The following is a 19,534-nucleotide window of genomic DNA, read 5'->3' as shown; positions in this document are numbered from 1 at the left end:
TGAAAGATGTCACTCGAGTTTAAAATGTATAATTTCTCTCAAAATTTGCTCGAGTGTTTTGGCTTGTGTTTTCACTCAAAATACTCATGAAAGTAAACACTCATAATACTTAACGAGACTCTAATATTCACAAAACATCTAGAAAACATGCATTCAAAGATCATGAGGACTTTTCACAGGTTATAATGGGGTCAAGGCAAAGGTAGGAAAAATTTTTAGGAATTTTTGGTTTTTAAAATTAAAATATAGAAAGAATAATACATCATAATTTCAAAAACAACAATTTTTTTCTTTTTCTACTCTTTTTGACAAGAGAATAATTTTTCTACATTTTTTTTCTAAACTCTTTCATCATTTTTTTTCTTCCTTTTTGCCATTTTTATTAATTTGTGGGTGAGGTACTCACCCACACACTTTATTCCTCAACCATTCCTGACAACAATCCACTAGCTCCTTCTTTCTTCCTCAAGTAAGGAAAAACATGGTCTTTTTCTTGTGAAGGATTTACAATGGGTTTAAAACAAGAAAAAGAGGTTTAGAGCTCAAAGGCTACCAATGGATTAATATCAAGGTGGGCTTATTTGGCCAAGTAGATAAAAACAAGAAATGCCTCAATCATATCAAATCATGCATATTCACCTAAGTTGAAAAACAAAATAATCAAGCTAAATATTTGAGTATAAACAAAACATGAGCAAGTCACTCAAGAAAAATAGAATGGCACATGGTGGTTCATCCTTTACATTAAGGCTCAAGACTCACAAGGTCAAAAATCTTTCACAAAAGATTTAATCAAGAAATTATCAAATCAACTCAATTAACAAATCATAGAAACAAACCAATTATATCAACACGACTCCTATTTTTCCAGAATTATGATCATCCCAATTATTGAATCAAATCCTAAAAATCTAATGTCAATATGTTTTATTGAAAGCAGGAAAATATTTTTGGTAGATTTTTTAAGATACATATTGTTGAAAAGTTTCACTTAGTAAAAAGTTAATAATTTCACAATTTTTGTTTTTTTTAAATGAAAACAAAAAACAAAAAAAAGAAATTTTTGTGAAGATTTTTCTATCAAAAAAAAAATGCATGCAATTTAAATTTTTTATCAACAATGATTTTAAAAGAATTTGAGTCTAACCTTTTTTTTCCTTTTGCAACAACATTTTTTCTTTCTTCGCAGCCATGTCAACAAAGATAACCACTGAAAACTTATCTGGGTCATTCACATCAACAAACTTGATGTGTGGAGCATGTGGCTTTAATTCAATTTCAATAGCATCAAGTGTAACATCCCTAGTGAATATTACTTGATTTATATTAAAGAAATATATTTAAGAAAAACAAGCGTCTCAAACTTATTAAAATTTATACTCGAAGCTACATAAGTCTAAGATTAACTGCGAGAAGATTTTTAAAAGTAAATAAATCCAATGTCTTTACAAGTTCCAATAACACTTTTAGAAACATTAATAAAATCCTAGCTCTATCCCAGCTAGCCCTCACTCCGTTGCAGGTGCACCCTCGGCATCACCTGAAAGATCATCTGCTCCCATGTAACGAATTACACGATCATCGCCACACACAAACAGAAAGGGTGAGCTCAAATATATATATATATATATATATATATATATATATATATATATATATATATATATATATATATATATATAAATCACAGAAATTAAACAATAGAAAACACCCAATCTTATTATCATGATTACATCTTGGTTACATTCTCAACACGCCCCAAGGTTGTTCAACTACTAACATACAACAAGGTTAGTCATGGACTCAGGATTCCTGATGCTCACACGAACCTGCCCACTCGTGGTCCTGCCTCTACGAACCTCCCCGCTCGTAGTCCTACTCTACGAACCTACCCGCCCGTAGTCCAACACATGTGATTCACAAGCTACGTACCTCCCCACACGCAGCATCTCTCAACTGTGAGCACGGAACATACGAACCTACCTCGTTCGTATCCCTACAGGAGAGTAATCGAGTATGAACCTCCTTGCTCATACCATCACATGTTATCCACCATCCATGAACCTACCCGCTCATGGCTCAGCATCTCTTGATCCATGTATCCATAGTGAGTACAAACAACACATACAAACTGCACTAAACACGCTTGGGCTAGGAGCCTCAGCTTAAGCGACTAGGCCTGTCTCGCTTAGGCTAAGCTTCCTCGCCTGAGCGAGCGTGCTAAACTGGTTTACCTGTGAGGTCTCGCTTAAGCGAGTTTCTCCTCGCCTAGTCGAGCTCACACTTCGCCCAACACTCAAACTTTCGCCCAAGTGGCGAGTTAAGCAAGATGCAAAGTTTCACAAGAGGTCTCGCTTAAGCGAAAACCTCTCGCCTAGGCGAGACACTTAGTCGCCCAAAATCCAGATCCCCTCGCCTGTGCGAGACGTGCCAAAACATACCCTCACACCTTCGTATTCTCGCTTAGGCGAGAAAGTTTCGCCTGAGCGAAACAACAAGTCGTCCAAAACCCTGGCATTCCGCCTGAGCGAGTAGCTCGTATAGAAACACAATCCTGACTCTGCCACTCTCGCCTAGGTGAGCCTGGCTCGCCTGAGCGAGACTATCAGATTGTCTCACTGTTTCGCGCGCCCAAAACACATACACCATGCCAAAAACTTCATATAACCATGGAAAACACTCCCCTTTCACCGTTCCAATATTATACACTTATTTCAGACCCCAACATTTGACTCCCAACAATGCAATTACCCATAATAATCATGCAGTACCGAAAACTACAGTATTTTCACATATTCACACAAGGGTTCAATCACATACCACAAAACCATCACACATTCCAATTCACAGCATATTAACACGAAAATATTGTGGTAAAGGGTACATAATTCATTTCCAATTACAGATTACACTAGGACCTCTGACACTTCATGAAAGATATACAAATGAGCTCCCCTAACCTGAAATTTTCGTGGCTTTTAACTAGAATTGTGCGTCCTCCCCTAAAGTAGCAATGCTCTCTCTTTGGCTTTTCCCAATTCAACTCTCAGTTGCCCTAGCACCCACGGTTCTCCTAGATTTTCGCACTCCTCTACCTATACCAAATTACAGCTGCCGAAACCCTTCCTCCCACTTCAATTTCACCTTATATAGTCATCCTATTAATAGGTTTAAGTGACAAAACGAAAACTTAACTTAGTGGTGATTTATTTGTTACCCCAAGGCCCATAATTTAATGGTTTTTCAGCCCCTTATTGCTGCCTCTTCTACTAGGTTTTCCTCCACCCTTCCACATTCCTACCATAATCCAATATTTAGCAAAAAGAGAGTTAAAGTTGGGTTACCGGGATTCGAACCCATTAATACTTTGTGATAATGAACACAAATATAATATTACATTATCACCTACCTTGTTCACACATATTATATATATAAAAATACAATAAAACAAACATCACATAATTGACATACATAGGACTCGAACCCAAGTCCTCTCACACAATCAAAGTACTCTCAACCATTTGAGCTAGTTCTTTTCCACACCAAAGCACTCCGCATTAAATGCCATAAAGGCATCCATTTCCTGTATTTATTAAATAATTACTTAATTAATTATCTAATTTTCTCGGGTCTTACATCAAGTGTATTAGGTTGGTTAACAAGATCATCAATAATCCTCATAATCTCATCTTGTGAGCAAAAATTTGCACCTGAAGTAGTTGACTTTCCTGCTTCATCGATATATCACATAATAATACCATATTCTAACTAAAACAATTACGAAAAGTAAGAAAATGACGAGCTTTTTTAGTATTGGGTGGTACCTCTTTGTCTTGGAGAATAATCTCCATGGAAAATGGAGATTTTCCTTTGGTGTAATCTTCAACAAACCATCACCTTACCACTCTCGCAACGATATTCCAACTTTCCTTCTCTGGGTTCAGTTCTTGTAATGAGTGGGTGTGTTTTTGCAAAACAGACATGGTGAAAGGAAATCAGAAAATTAGACAATAGTGAAAAGAGGACGGTGTGGAGAAAATTATTTGTACAGAACATAAAAACATAAGAATGCATTGATTTTAATTTGAATTTAAATTTGGAGTTCGTACATCAAAACTAAAACCATATGCATGCTTTGGTTTTGGTTTCCCAAATTTAGTACAAATTGGGAAAAGCGACTGTCAAACATATGAAGAGCAGAGAAGAAACCAAAAGCCTTTTTTTCACATGCCTAAAGGTTGTGGAAACTAAAACCATACGCATGCTTTGGTTTTGGTTTCCCAAATTCAATAAAAATTGGGAAAAGCGATTGTCAAACATATGAAGAGCACAGAAGAAACCAAAAGCCCTTTTTCACATGCCTCAAGGTTACGGAAAAAAGGAAAAAATGGCAGAGAGCAGAAAAAAAAACCTACACGCCCTTAAAATGCTTGCTACACAAATAAATAAGTGTAAACAAATGTGGAAGACGAATAAGAGAAATTTGGAACAATGATTCTTAAATAAATGGTTGAACCTAGTGGTTTGAGAGAAAAACAAAAGTCATTGGGAAGCAGATGTCTGGTTATTGTTTAAAGTGGAAGAGTGGAAAGACAGAAATGATGGACGTTTGAAGGAAATTCAGATCTAGTTGCAACATAAGATGAAAAAGGAAATAAAGATCTGATTTGAACGTTTGAAGAAAAGGAAAGTATGAAGAGAACATAATGAAGAAAAAGGAAAGAAGTGACTTGATGGAGTCATGTTCATTTTTTATATCCAATAAGAAAGAAATTGAAAAACAATTCCAAACCCTAACATCAATATCTAACACATAATGAGAAAGAAATTTTACCCTTTTACTAACCTGATGGAGTCCAACTATCTGGATATCACGAGAGTAAAAGAAGATACGGGAAAACCTACATAAAATAAAAGAAACAGAAGGTTAGAAATCTTGGAAAGCTACGTCAATTTTAAATTTTAAAAACATACAAATAAGAAAATTGCTTTTAAATAAATCACATGAAGAAACACTTAAATAAAAAATAATTATTTAAATTTAATAAACACATTATATTCATATAATTAAATTACATAAAATAAATTATAGAGATTGTAAACAAAATTATCTATTAAGATTATATTTAGTAAACGTATGTTGCTTTTTATCGTCATAGAAAAAGATACAAGATATATGAAGAACTAATGTTTACTTTTTTGGACATATGTAGAGGATATAACTTCAAAAAAGTGAAGATCGGTAATTGTAGTAAAATTAAATTAAATATGACAATTAATATTAGTGTACGGTAGCATGTACAAATGATAGTAGGGTTTGATGCAATGTATAGATGGTAAAACTTTATTTCAAGTGTAGTCCGAAAGCAAAAAAAGTTGTGTCATGTATAGAAGAAAAAACAAAGCATGTCTTGTCTCATTCAATCTTAAGCAAATACATACTAATTTCATATATATTTTTCAAATCTTCTACATTATTAGTTCTCATGTTCAATCCCACTGAGAACAACTTTTGTTCTTGCTTTGAGCTTCTCAAGCATTAGCCTAGTAGTTGGCCATCTTTTTTGCAAAAAAATGCACCAAGCATTCTCTCTTTGCCTAAACCAACATTGCTTCCTTTGCCTTCAATTCCAACACTGCTTAAGACCATAGTTCCACCTTTGGTTGCAATCCCAGCATTGCCAACCAACAATCTGCATCCACTTCCCAACATATTGCCTAACAATACAAACTTGTACTGGATAAACCAACAACAACTTCTCCACCCAAGACCTAAGAGCATTCCAAGCAGTTAATGTGTTAGGCAAGATCATCAATTACATTAAAAATACCTTGTTCAATGTTTACAACATTTTACGGGCAACCACTTCATGTAACAAAACATTAAAGCCTATGAACATAACAAACACAAGATTAAACCTAGAAAAAATTGCCAAATAAAAAACCCCACCATTTTGTTGATGCCAAGCAAGGTTGGGAAATAGTTTTCCATCAGGCAATTACTAGAAAGCAAAAATAAAACCATTCAGTTGGAACTTCTTTGAAGATTCACTTAAGTAAGGAAGGAATCTCCCTCCACCGTTAACCTTAGCACCCTTCTCAATATACTCCAATTGTTGTATTGTCCCTTCACTATTGAACATGTTCGTGAGCCCAATGGGTGAAAATTTGATGTTGCTATGATGAGTCTTTATTTTCCCATATCACATTGCCCCTTTGTGTCATTCTTGATGCTTGTTTAGTGCTTAATTATCTTTTGTTAGTGCATTTTCCTAAATTATGCTTCATTAGGCCATTATTCTGAATTTTGAGTAATTTGACATTAATTGGTCTAATTTTTGTCTCTAAATATTTTTAGGTATATTGTGAAGAAAATTTTGGAGCTTGGATGTTAATCATAAGGTCAAGAGAGAGTTGTCATGTGATTTCAACATCATTGCCATGTTTGCGCCATGTCAATCAGCATGTCCACGTCATTGGGCCAACATTTTTCAGCCCATAGTGGCATTTTTGTAATTCTCTTGACCAGAATGACAGTTTTGTAATTTTGTGTCCTGAGTGGCATTTTTGTAAATAGGAGTGGCAAAATTGAGGGTTACACAAGTTTTTTGTCATTTTTGGTTTGGCAGTCGCACTTCTTCTTCCCTATTCTATTTCACGTTCTTAGGACAACACCCACTTAGGGTTTTTCATTTTTGGTGATTTGAGACCATTGGAGCACCACCCAACTTAGGGTTTTCATCCCATTCAATAAAAATTTGTGTTTGTTCACTCTTTCCCTACTCTTCTAATGCAATTTCATTTCTGTTTGAATTATTTTTCGAATTCCATGTCTAGCTAAGCTTTTGGTATTGATTCCTTGAAGAAATTGAAACGAAACCATGAATTGTTGTTCGCTTTGAATTTTTGTTCTGGTTTGCCCATTTTCAAGTTGCAGTTTTATGAAAAAAATATGAAATTGATAGATGCTTAATCTTAATTTTGTGTTTCTACACCTAAAGCGACTTATTATCATGCTTAATGAGTGTGAGTCGTTCATAGTATGCTTAATTTGTGGGTGTCAATTGCTTGAAGTATGCTTGGCTTAATGGCATATTTCACTCGTGTTAATTATCGCTTAGTTGATTAGTTTCGAGTTTCATGGGAGCAAATTGGATAGAACAATTAATTGTGTAATATGTGATTGGTGATATTTCAGTTGAATCAAGGAATCAATACGTTTTTAAATCTGTTTAATTAAGTTTTGCAATTACATTTTGTTAATTTTGTGTTTAAAACTGAATCTGTCAAACCAACCCCCCCTTGTGTTGAATTGCAACTTGGGAAGGCTTTAAATGAGAGGTTGGTCACTGAGAGACGACCTCGGTTGAACTACCGAGTGTATTGCATTTTCATGTTTTATTTGGTCGGATACGACCTTGATCAAATTTGGCACCGTTGTCAGGGACCAACATTTTAGTCAAAGTTATTTTTAGTGTTGTTCTGTGTTGTATTCTTTTTTTGTGTGTGTTGTTGCGTGATATGTTGGGTTAAGTGTGGTTGAAGTTGATGTGCATTGTTTAGTGATGTTATTGTTTAGTTTAGTGCTACCATTGTAGTGTTTGTGTTTCAGTGAGTGTGTGTAGCTGTTAGAGTCATTGTGGTAGTGTTTAGTAGTGTTTGTGTATGTTTTTAGCAAAACTTCAAATGGCCATAACTTTTGCTATAGTTATCGAAACAAAACAAATTTTACATCGATTTGGGGTAGAATTTAATTTTATTTACAATGCCTACACGTAAGATGGGTAGGTCTTTTCAGAATCCCCAAACAAGGCAGTTTTCCTATTTAACTGATTTTTCTTTGGTTTTTTAATATTTTTAGCCAAACTTTGTGTGTTTTGTTTATGTATTTAGGATTTGCAATTGGGCTTCAAACTTTTTGTGACACTTGTTCATGATTTTAGGACTTTTTTCAAAAAAATTTAGACTAATCTGAGGTACTTCTATTTTTGTCATTTTTATCCCTGATTGACTTTGTGTTGACTTTTGCAGTTTTGGGTTCATTAGTGCATGACTAGGGAAAATCTTGGTATTTTACAATCATTGGATCTTGAAACTGATAGAACCTTCCACAGAGGAGTTAGGCATAATAGGAATCCATTTGTGCATCCTGCATATTATGTGAGTTTTCCTTATCCACCTGATACTTTTATTTTTGTGCATTCTGATCATTCTAAGCATATTGTGCATTCTAATCATTTTGACATTCATTTTGATACTAATAACGTGGCTCAACCTCCACCTCATGAAAGGACAATGAATGAGCTGACTGCATCTAAGTTCACTTATGACTCATTGTGCATTCAGTATCTTGAGGAGGAAGTTTCTTATGTTTTAAAAACTGGATTAATCCATTTGTTGCCAAACTTTCATGGCCTTGCAAGTAAGGACCCGTGTAACCATTTAAAGCAGTTCCATGTTGTTTATTCCACCATGAAGCCTGCAGATGTCCAAGAAGATCATGTGTATTTGAAGGCTTTTCCTTATTCCTTGGAGGGCAATGCAAAAGATTGGTTGTATTACCTTGCACCCAGGTCCATCACGAGCTGGGATGACTTGAAGACATTGTTCTTGGAAAAGTTCTTCCCTGCTTTCAAGACCACAACCATAAGAAAGGAGATTTTTAGAATCAAGCAACAGTCTAGGGAGAGTCTCTATGAATACTAGGAGAGATTCAAGAATTTGTGTTCTAGTTGCCCAAACCACCTGATATTTGAGCATTTACTTCTTCGATATTTTTATGAAGGCTTGCACCATATGGATAGAAGCATGATTGATGCTGTGAGTGGTGGTGCTCTTGGTAATTCAACCCCAGCAGTAGCGAGGCAATTGATTGAGAACATGGCCTCTAACTCTCAGTAATTTGACACAAGAAATGATGCTATTGTTGTTAGGCATGTTCATGATGTAGGAGTTGTCGAGTACACTAAGAAGTTGGAGACCAAGATTGATGCTCTTACCACCTTAGTCAACCAACTTGCTGCGAATTAAAGAGTCGCACCTTCTACTGCAAGAGTTTGTGGCATTTGCACGTCAGTTGAACATTTCACAAATTCTTGCCCCCACCTTGCAACAAGCCACAACTTATACACCTTCTGATACTCCTCAAGCTTATGCAGCCAACATTTTCAAAAATAGGTCACCCTAACAACACTAACAAAACCATCATTTTTCCACTAACAGATAGAATCTAGATTGGAGAAATCATCCCAATTTGAGATAGGGCAACCAACAACAGCAGCAAAACCAACAGGTTCAAAATGTGCAGCCACTTTCTTACCAACAATAAAGAGCTATACCTGCACAACCTGCCCTAATTCCACCTGTTCCTGCTGCTACCCCAACTCTTACTGCTCCTTCATCTTTTAATTCATTGGAGGAGTCAGTCAGGATGATGACCCTTCAAAATATGCAATTTCAATAGGAGACTAGAGCTTCAATTCAGAGTTTGACAAATCAAATTGGGCAAATGGCCTCTCAGCTAAACCAAGCACATGCTCAGAATTCTGACAAGTTGCCATCACAGATAGTGAAGAATCCGAGAAATGTGAGTGATATCACATTGAGATTTGGGAAAAAGATTGAAGTTCCCACTCCTTAACCTACACCTAAGACAGAAGTTGACCCTGCCACACTTCAAAGAAAGTGTGATGCACATGCAGCTAGTCCTTTCACATTTAGGGTGTCTTCTACTCCTTCCACCTCTATTATTGCACCTCTCATCCCTCTTCCTTTCCCTCCAAAAGCCATTCCAAGTAAAATGATGGAAGAGGTTGACAAGGAGATCTTAGAAACATTCAGGAAGGTGGAGGTGAACATACATATGTTAGATGCCATTAAACAAATTCCCACATATGCAAAGTTCTTGAAGAAGTTGTGCACGCACAAGAGGAGGCTAAAGGGAAACGAGAAGATCAGCATGGGAAGGAGTGTGTCAACATTGATAAGTAAATCTATTCCTCAAATTCCTGAGAAGTGCAAGGACCTAGTTACATTTTTTGTACCTTGCATCATAGGTACAATAAATGTAATGTCTTTGTCTATTTTTAAATCTCTTTCTCTTGGACCCCTGCAACTTACGAGTGTGGTGATTCAGTTGGCAAATAGAAGTGTTGCCCACCCTACATGTTTAGTTGATGATGTTTTGGTTCGTGTTGGTGAATTGATTTTTCCTGCTGATTTTTAAATTTTTAATATGGAAGAAGGATTTTCACATGGTTCTGCACCAATCATTTTAGGCAAACCATTTTTGAAAATGGTACGAACCAAGATTGATGTCAATGCAGGTACTTTGTCCATGAAGTTTGATGATATTGTGGTGCATTTTAATATTCTAGATGCCATGAAACATCATTTTAAGGACCACTCTGTTTTTCACATTGATATCATTGATGATGTTGTTGATGGACATATTTTTTATTTCCACCTTTGCATTTCATGAAATATGCATTTGTGTCTAAATTGTCTAAATTTTCATGCATTGGTATTGACTCTAATTCATATTATGATTATGATTATGATTTTGATGTTGATTCTAAGTTTGACTCTTTGGGTGTTGTACCATATGATTTTGATGTTACATGGTCAGAATGCACTAATCATGTTGTAAGAAGTACATATGCAACTGATTGTTATGTTGAGGTATAGGTTGTGCAACCCATTTCTCCCTCCCTTCTAGTTCCTGATATTCAGCCAGCATCCAGCACTCTAGAGTTAAAACCTCTACCAGACAACCTCAAATATATCTATTTGGAGGATGAGTAAAGACTGCATATGATCATCTCTACCTCCCTTACTATTACTATTGAGCAATAGTAGAGATTATTAGAAGTGCTCAAGAAGCACAAGAAAGCCATTGGGTGGACATTGGCTAACATTCCTGGAATTAGCCCATACATGTGCATGCACAAGATTTTATTGGAGTATGGAGGAAAACTAGTGAGACAACCACAGAAGCGACTGAACCTTGTCATTCTAGATGTTCTGAAAAAGGAGGTACCAAACTTCTATAATGGATCATTCCCATCCATGTGGTTCCCAAGAAGTCAGGCCTCACATTTGTTAAAAATGAAAGAGACGAGTTGATCCCAACTAGGGTGCAAAATAGTTGGAGAGTTTGCATCGATTATAGGAGGCTCAACCGACCAGGAAAGACCACTTCCACTTGTCATTCATTGACCAGATGCTTAAGTGGTGGGTGTCAATTGCTTGAAGTATGCTTGGCTTAATGGCATATTTAACTCGTGTTAATTATCGCTTAATTGATTAATTTCGGGTTTCATGGGAGCAAATTAGATAGAACAATTAATTGTGTAATCTGTGATTGGTGAAATTTCAGTTGAATCAATGAATCAATACGTTTTGAAATCCGTTGAATTAAGTTTTGCAATTACGTTTTGTTAATTTTGTGTTTAAAATTGAATCTATCAAACCAACGCCCCCCTATGTTGAATTGCAACTCTGGAAGGCTTTGAATGAGAGGTTGGTCACTGAGACAACATTGGTTGAACTACCGAGTTTTTTTCATTTTCATGTTTTATTTGGTCGAGGACGACCTCGATCATGCTACTACCTGGCTTTTCAATTGGGACAAAGTGGAAGGTTGAATAAATCCATCACAATATTCCACTACATTGAGGTAGGGATGTCAAAACGGGCCAACCCGGCCCATTTTGACCCGGCCCGATTTTGGCTCGCCTTTTACGGGTCGGGCCGGGCTGGCCCGATAGAGTGAAACGGGTTAGATTTTTGGACCCGGCCCGCGGGCTGGCAGGCTAACGGGCTGGCCCGCAAGTTTTTTTCCATATGTTTAATTTATGGTCCAAAATCAAATTTCAATTTGTTTCATTCCAAATTTAGTTGACTGAACATTGTCCCAATGTTATATTACCAAAAAAAATTCTCCTTCAATGAAGAATACAACAACAATGATTTATTAAACAAGAAAATGAAAATATTAAAAACACATATAAATGATGTTTTGCTCTCTGCAAGTCATGAAGGTCACTGCTACAACATCAATACTAACCCTTTTTGGATAATGCAAGAAAATGGACAGATTGTCTGCAAGAAAATGGCAATAGTTATTTTATCACAGTGGCAAGACTTCTTTATTGATCATCAGTAGGCAAGATTCAGAAACATGCATAGGACAGTACACACAACTTAATATTTATTGATCACTACGCAAGATTCAGAAACAAAAACATGTAAGGGACAATACACACAAGTTCATTACCAACAATACTTATACATTAAACATTAAACATCAACATTAGGAGCTGAAAACAGCAACACAATGTCATTATACAGCAACCCAACAACATACATCTTAATAACATAACAAAAACATCTCAATTTGAAAATGAATCTAGCAACATTTTACTACACAAACATGAACAAACAATCCAAATGCGCGATTAACGACAACAACGAAATTGAAATTGGGGGAAAATTGAAGCAACACCACACCAACAATTACGATTCATAGAATGGGTCAAATCCAAAGAAGGGCAAATCGCAACAACAACAACCAGATATAGACCATAACCCCCAATTATGGGAACAAATTTTAGGGTTACAAAAATTAGAAATTTAGGTTACAAATCGAAAAAAAGGGAACTAGAACGCAAAAACTTGTCTTCGCGGTGGTCGTGGCCGTCGGAATCGTCCGCGAATCAGAGTTCGATGGTGGCTCTGTGTTCTCCCTGCACTGCGTTCTCTCGCTGCTGCACTCCCTTCATGTTCCTGGCCAGCAACGTGGTGGATGTCACGGTGGAGGAGAGACGCGAAGTGGTGGAGGTCACGGTGGAAGAGAGACGCAAAGTGATGGATGGGTTGCACTGCCTTCGTTCGTGTTCTTGGCCAGCGTCTTGGGTGGAGGAGAAATGGGATAGGTATGGTCGCGAGAGAGAGAAAGGAAAATGGAGGGGAATGAGAAATCTGGCAGAGAGAGCAGAGTACCAAAATTAAACACACACCTCTGCACGTGCTTTTTAATTAAGGCATACGGGCTGGCCTATTTTGGCCCGCGGGTTGGCCCGATGGGTTAGCGGGCTTGACGAGCCGGGTTGTCTCGGGTTGGCGGGCTGATTTTTCTGACCCGACCCATGTTTTTTTGGTCGGGCTGGCGGGCCGACCCGTCGGGCTCGGCCCATTTTGACATCCCTACATTGAGGCACTGCCACTGGTTGTGATATGATCAAAATGGAGAAAATAAATCCCCATCAAAGATAGTGGTGAAAAGCAGAAAAAGTTTAAATAGTTAATAAGCAAGACTTACTTCATTCCAATCTAGAGTGACATGCTCTATTGTAGATAGACAGAATCTTGAGGAATCCAAGGAAGTAAAATGATAGCAGCTTCACTGGCATTAGCCATGCATGCAAATATCATCAAAGTTTTTAGATATAAATAGTTGTTTTGCAATCATATTAATGGTATAAAAGTTAATGCTAACACAGGAATGTTTCATCTTTGAAGAACAACAGAACTAAGATCAATCAACAAAATAACTTGGGATTCACCTAAATCATAATAATAATAATAATAATAAAGAATTAGTGATGTGTTTGTTATTTAGTGAATGTAGTACATGCTCACTTATCTATTTTATATTAATCTTTTATATTGATTTTATTTTTAGTTGGAGATGTTGAACTTCTAACAATAAATTGTAGATATTAAGCGACACATACCGAACGATTTTGTGGAATCATATCTGAGTAAGTCTTCTCTTAAGATTCTACATATCGGAATGGTTCCTTTTGGACAAATTCCATTATTTTGCCATGTCTGAAATATCTTTGACTCTGAATCATCTTATGTGTTTAAATCAGGCATCATCTGTCACATCCATTCTTTAAAGTAAGATGCATACTCAAACGTAGTTGTATCAGACTCAGACAAAATAAAATCGACCACATAATCACAATTTTAATGCCAAAACGACTCATTTAAAATTAAATAATCATATAAAAAGATAACCAGACCTTGATAGTGTGATTTTTTAAAGTTGGATGATCAAAAGTTGGATGATCAAAAGTTGGTTGATCGTATATGTTGACGCAATGAATAATATCTCCATCTTCACTTTGCACAAAATAAACAATTGTAGCCTTTTTTAATTTGTTTTTTAAGCCTTACAACTTACTTAAACAGAGTTGCAAATGTTTCTCCATGGCTTGCAATCATAGAATTGGTCAAACCTTTTTTATTGGGACTGAAAGCCTGTAGCACTGACAAATGAAGTCACCACAAACAAGGATAAACAAAACTTATACAACAGTATGTTTCGTGCAGTATTGAAAAAATTGAAAAGGAACTTCCAAAAAATTGTTATATACCTGAAAGGAACTTCAACCTAAAAGGAAAAATTGAAAAAAATCAAAAGCAATACAACAATTTAACATATATATGAACACATATATAAAAAACCACAAAAAAAAACAAAAAGGAGAGATTTATACATACAGATCGAGAAAGATTCATGAGAAGAGACATATAACGAAACTGAGAGATTGAGGTTGAAAGGAAGAAAATAAGAATGGATTGAGATCGAGAGAGATTCATGAATCTTACAAAAGAGATAGTGATTTATGGTGGTTTATGAGAAGGAGATGGTGGTTGAAAATAGAGAGTGAAAATGGAGATGTTGATGGCTAGGGTTTGCAAAAGAAAAGAGACGTAGTCTCAAAATGAGAAGTGTTTCAAAAGGTTGGACACGTGTAAGTTGCAAAACTTGACAGATGTTGCATTTTGAGGTGAAGAGGTTATTTCTACTTTTAGTTAAAAATTGTGTTTTGCTTTTTGTGGTCATTTGAATTTTTTGCATTTTGTGCTATCTTGAATTGTATTATGTATTAATACATTCCGCAAACCCAAAGGAAAAAAATTTATAATAAAAAAAATGTTTCTAAAGTTACATGTGGTTGACACGTGTCAGTCATATGTTTTTACATTTTATTCTAGTTAATATGATCATTTGACATGTCACTAATAAGTTAACACCATTAATTCTTACTAAAATATATAGATGAATTTTATATAAACTTTGAGAGATGGACAAATTTTAATTTCATATGTATATATAAATATTAAACACATTTAATATTATATTAATTGAATTCTTCTTTGGTACCAATTGCAATTTGTTTTTGTGTCTTTTCCAATTTGTTGCTATAAATAATTATATCAAATACCAACAAATACAATTTATATATTGATCTAAATGAACGAATACCCAATTAAAAAAATATAGTTAAGTACTTCAAATCACAGAAACATCAAATTATAACAACCAAAAGCAAGTTTAACTTTTATGTTCTTTTTTTTCATTTTGTTTAAAATTAGCAATATGTATCGCAGGGGTTGATTTTCCACAAGAGCTTATCGATGCTCAAAGAAAATTACACATTGTCGATTTACGCCAAAGCCACAACATCACACTCCGTCGTTGGTTGTCTTGATATCCAAACGGTTGGGGCTTGAAGTCGTGGCTAGTTGATGTAGCAATTTCTCCGGACTAATATTAGCGGGTCAATAACCTATCAACCACAGGTCGCATGGCTCGATCTAGCAGGCCTCACTTGCTTGGACCATCACCTTTTTCATTTCTGATTGAGCTTTCATTCAGCATTGCTTTACATTTGAGATATTTCTTAACATCTCTCTCTAACATCTAATTTTCCTTTTGCAGTTGTTATATTTTATTCCCTCAATGTAACATATACGAATAAGTCCATTACTTTTTTATACTATGTTAGTATACTAAACTCCACTTTTATACTTCAATGGTAACAGGCTATAGTTTTCTACCCACAATGTCATTTTCTTAAAATTCTTTTAATGTGTTATAGTTACCTATATTCCTATATGTTTTGTACATTGTTTGCGAGTATAATGGTATCGTTTTGATAGATTTAACAACATTTGTTTTAAGTTTGAGATGTAATAATTAAAATAAAAGTAACAAAATATGTTTTTATATGTTTGAATGAGTAATTTTTTATTTGATATGTAAAAGTTAAAATGAATCAATAAAGTATTACATAAATTGTTTTGATTGAACTAGTTTTGTTTTTATTTAAAGTAATGGATTACTAATTGATTACTCTAGTGATGTATTAGTTGATAGGTTGTTTTTGCTCTAGAATAATGGACTACAATGATAAATAATAAATTCTTCTAGGAAACTATGTTTGAAAAATGGTTTCCAGGTTGTAATATATACGAGAGTTACATGTACAATTTTAATTTAAATTTTAACTTCCAACAAGATTGTAGGTTTAAATCTTACCTCTTGTCTTTTTCTTTTTGTTTAAAATAAGCCATCAAAAAGTAAAAAGTACTTTGCAGAGCAAGAACATCCTTCCTCAGTTTTGAATTAAGATACACACACATTTTTAAATTTTGGAATTCATCTCTCGGAATTCTACTTTTAGAAAAGATCTTTAGAATTCACTTTTGGAAAATATTTCATTCACAACCAAAATGTCCATCTACATTTATAGGGAACACAAAAACAAAAATGACAATTTGTAAGAGATGTGATGGAATGAAACGAGAGCAAAAGAAAGAAAAATAGGCGATAACTTGCGTTTATTGAGAATGTAAAGAGATACGAAGTTATGAATGTTTGTTACTGCATTGGAACCAAGTTTTTGTGTAAGGGTTGGTATACTTTACCACTTATGTAATGTAAAGTAGAAGTCCCACATTGTGCAGAATGTGAAAGAAAATAAACTTTATATAGTGGATCTCAAGCTTGTGTTCTCGCCGAGCTAAGTGACAAGAGCTTGTAACCCAAGTGGGGGCATGAAGGTGATGGAACAACTTTGTGGCTCCCTGGTTGGAGTTATGGATGCTAAAAGCTGGCTTGCCCATTCCAAGTTGAGAGTTGGGTGATGGGACTTGTGCGAAGGCATAAGTCTCATCTCTCTTAGACAAGAGGGCACTGCGTGAGGCTGGTTTCACAGAGCAACGATTACCTCTACCTCCCAATAGTGGAAGGATAACAAGTTGTCATCTCTCTTAGACAAGAGGGCACTGCGTGAGGCTGGTTTCACAGAGCAACGATTACCTCTACCTCCCAATAGTGGAAGGATAACAAGTTGTCGCAACCACCCTCCAAAAAATCACCTAGGCAGCCTCACTTGCTTGGACCATCACCTTTTTTTCATTTTTTATTGAGTTTTGATTCAGCATTGCTTTACATTTGAGATATTTCTTAACATCTCTCTCTAACATCTAATTTTCCTTTTGTAGTTGTTATATTTTATTCCCTCAATGTAACATATACGAATAAGTCCATTACTTGTTTATACTATGTTAGTATACTAAACTCCACTTTTATACTTCAATGGTGACAAGCTATATTTTTCTGACCACAATGTTATTTTCTTAAAATTCTTTTAATGTGTTATAGTTACCTATATTCCTATATGTTTTGTACATTGTTTGCGAGTATAATGGTATCGTTTTGATAGATTTAACAACATTTGTTTTAAGTTTGAGATGTAATAATTAAAATAAAAGTAACAAAATATGTTTTTATATGTTTGAATGAGTAATTTTTTATTTGATATGTAAAAGTTAAAATGAATCAATAAAGTATTACATAAATTGTTTTGATTGAACTAGTTTTGTTTTTATTTAAAGTAATGGATTACTAATTGATTACTCTAGTGATGTATTAGTTGATAGGTTGTTTTTGCTCTAGAATAATGGACTACAATGATAAATAATAAATTCTTCTAGGAAACTATGTTTGAAAAATGGTTTCCAGGTTGTAATATATACGAGAGTTACATGTACAATTTTAATTTAAATTTTAACTTCCAACAAGATTGTAGGTTTAAATCTTACCTCTTGTCTTTTTCTTTTTGTTTAAAATAAGCCATCAAAAAGTAAAAAGTACTTTGCAGAGCAAGAACATCCTTCCTCAGTTTTGAATTAAGATACACACACATTTTTAAATTTTGGAATTCATCTCTCGGAATTCTACTTTTAGAAAAGATCTTTAGAATTCACTTTTGGAAAATATTTCATTCACAACCAAAATGTCCATCTACATTTATAGGGAACACAAAAACAAAAATGACAATTTGTAAGAGATGTGATGGAATGAAACGAGAGCAAAAGAAAGAAAAATAGGCGATAACTTGCGTTTATTGAGAATGTAAAGAGATACGAAGTTATGAATGTTTGTTACTGCATTGGAACCAAGTTTTTGTGTAAGGGTTGGTATACTTTACCACTTATGTAATGTAAAGTAGAAGTCCCACATTGTGCAGAATGTGAAAGAAAATAAACTTTATATAGTGGATCTCAAGCTTGTGTTCTCGCCGAGCTAAGTGACAAGAGCTTGTAACCCAAGTGGGGGCATGAAGGTGATGGAACAACTTTGTGGCTCCCTGGTTGGAGTTATGGATGCTAAAAGCTGGCTTGCCCATTCCAAGTTGAGAGTTGGGTGATGGGACTTGTGCGAAGGCATAAGTCTCATCTCTCTTAGACAAGAGGGCACTGCGTGAGGCTGGTTTCACAGAGCAACGATTACCTCTACCTCCCAATAGTGGAAGGATAACAAGTTGTCGCAACCACCCTCCAAAAAATCACCTAGGCAGCCTCACTTGCTTGGACCATCACCTTTTTTTCATTTTTTATTGAGTTTTGATTCAGCATTGCTTTACATTTGAGATATTTCTTAACATCTCTCTCTAACATCTAATTTTCCTTTTGTAGTTGTTATATTTTATTCCCTCAATGTAACATATACGAATAAGTCCATTACTTGTTTATACTATGTTAGTATACTAAACTCCACTTTTATACTTCAATGGTGACAAGCTATATTTTTCTGACCACAATGTTATTTTCTTAAAATTCTTTTAATGTGTTATAGTTACCTATATTCCTATATGTTTTGTACATTGTTTGCGAGTATAATGGTATCGTTTTGATAGATTTAACAACATTTGTTTTAAGTTTGAGATGTAATAATTAAAATAAAAGTAACAAAATATGTTTTTATATGTTTGAATGAGTAATTTTTTATTTGATATGTAAAAGTTAAAATGAATCAATAAAGTATTACATAAATTGTTTTGATTGAACTAGTTTTGTTTTTATTTAAAGTAATGGATTACTAATTGATTACTCTAGTGATGTATTAGTTGATAGGTTGTTTTTGCTCTAGAATAATGGACTACAATGATAAATAATAAATTCTTCTAGGAAACTATGTTTGAAAAATGGTTTCCAGGTTGTAATATATACGAGAGTTACATGTACAATTTTAATTTAAATTTTAACTTCCAACAAGATTGTAGGTTTAAATCTTACCTCTTGTCTTTTTCTTTTTGTTTAAAATAAGCCATCAAAAAGTAAAAAGTACTTTGCAGAGCAAGAACATCCTTCCTCAGTTTTGAATTAAGATACACACACATTTTTAAATTTTGGAATTCATCTCTCGGAATTCTACTTTTAGAAAAGATCT

The 19,534-nt window shown here is 34.8% G+C and overlaps 3 non-coding genes across 3 annotated transcripts; 2 read left to right on the top strand and 1 right to left on the bottom strand.

Annotated features, from left to right (window-relative positions):
- Window positions 1-8,643: 8,643 nt before the first annotated feature.
- Window positions 8,644-8,750, bottom strand: LOC114165657 (small nucleolar RNA R71). Its single transcript, XR_003599748.1, has one exon. It is a non-coding gene; the product is annotated as a small nucleolar RNA R71 (small nucleolar RNA).
- An 8,064-nt stretch (window positions 8,751-16,814) lies between these two features.
- On the top strand, window positions 16,815-17,103 carry LOC146888623 (signal recognition particle RNA). The gene has a single exon (XR_014984928.1).
- Window positions 17,104-18,382: 1,279 nt separating this feature from the next.
- LOC146888622 (signal recognition particle RNA) lies at window positions 18,383-18,688 on the top strand. The gene has a single exon (XR_014984922.1).
- Window positions 18,689-19,534: the final 846 nt, after the last annotated feature.

The sequence above is a fragment of the Vigna unguiculata genome, chromosome 1, assembly GCF_037176805.1.
Source record: "Vigna unguiculata cultivar grain cowpea cultivar isolate G323 ecotype 2 chromosome 1, ASM3717680v1, whole genome shotgun sequence".
NCBI classification, from domain to species: Eukaryota; Viridiplantae; Streptophyta; class Magnoliopsida; order Fabales; family Fabaceae; genus Vigna; species Vigna unguiculata.
This window is presented reverse-complemented; position numbering and strand designations above follow the sequence as displayed.